Source organism: Microtus ochrogaster, linkage group LG1 (genome assembly GCF_000317375.1).
Source record: "Microtus ochrogaster isolate Prairie Vole_2 linkage group LG1, MicOch1.0, whole genome shotgun sequence".
Taxonomy (NCBI): Eukaryota; Metazoa; Chordata; class Mammalia; order Rodentia; family Cricetidae; genus Microtus; species Microtus ochrogaster.
Window position 1 is genome coordinate 56,234,814 of NC_022027.1, and position 1,306 is coordinate 56,236,119.

A 1,306-nucleotide genomic window follows, 5' to 3' on the forward strand; every position below is an offset into this window, starting at 1 on the left:
TGGAAGTGGTCTGCATGTAATTAAGTATCTACACATGGGGAGGTATTCACTGGAAGTGGTCTCCCAGCAACAGCTCTGCACCGTCACAGGTCAGCATATACCGACTTCTAGCCTGCAGGACACATCCAGTCTTGAGTTCGGGAACTAAGAAACACACCCAGTGGCCCACATCACACATTTCCAGGCCTATCCTGTGTAGCTGAACAAGTTCTGATGTCCTGAGAAAAGCTTGCGCTCTGTAGGATTCCAAGACAATCACATCTGAATTCTCGCTGGCTCCTGAGGCTGTTGCTCTTCTCTGATTGTCTCAATCAGAGAAGTTGCAGGTGGAGCATATCAAGAAGCAACCGTGGGAGAAGGATGTTCCACAGGCTGAGGAACTGGCTTTTCTCTCTGCCCCCATGGAAGAGGGTCACCATTTTTGCCTCTAGTCACGTAACTACTAAGAGTTTCAATTATCTGTTTTAGCAAATTTGTCTGTATCCAATAGTGAAGTCTTATGACTGTGGGTTTATGTATGATTTAAATGCACCTTCTGATAAAGCACTAGCCCTTTTCCCTTACTTTTCAATTATTTATTCCTGAAAAGTGAGCATTTCCACCAAAAGCCAAGGCTATTTTCTTTTCTTGCAAGCAGAAAAATATTCTTAAAATCATAATACCTTTTTATTCCACAGAGTAGTGGACCTGTATGAACTCAGAAGGAAGGCCAGAGTGTCCCATTTTATGAGGGAAAGCTTAATAAACAGAATGGATTTAAATAGAACCTTTAAGAAGAGACAAGAGGGCAGGAGAGATGGCTCAGTGGTTAAGGGCACCGGCTGCTCCTCCAGAGGACCTGGGTTTTAGTCTCGGCACCCACAGGGCTGCTCATTCCATCAGTAACCCAGGTCCAGGGGATCAAATGCCCTCTTCTGGTGTCTTTGGGCACTGCATGTATGTACACAGCATATAGGCAAAATACTTATTTATACATATAAGGTAAAATAATAAAACAAATTTTAAAAAAGAGAGGGAAAATAGGGCAGAAAAGCCCACTCTGTTTCTCACATCCTCACAAGGGATCAACCTTGGCCTCTACCCTCAAGGGAAAACACTCTTTGTGGAAGACATACTTCTCTTTTTAGTTCTGATAAAAATTATAACCTTACTTAAATAAACACATACAAAAAGGCAAGAAAAAGGAGTCTCAGGGACCAAAATAAAAATAGCCAAAGAATTTCTAATGAATGACTTTATGAAAAAAAGAATTTCTAATGAATGACTTTATGAAAAAAAGAATTTCTAATGAATGACTTTATGAAAA

General features: G+C 40.8%; 1 protein-coding gene across 1 annotated transcript in view; it reads right to left on the reverse strand.

Annotated features, from left to right (window-relative positions):
- Hfm1 (HFM1, ATP dependent DNA helicase homolog) overlaps positions 1-1,306 on the reverse strand; it is an 83,024-nt gene that overhangs the window by 4,757 nt on the left and 76,961 nt on the right. The gene's annotated exons all lie outside the window — the stretch shown is intronic.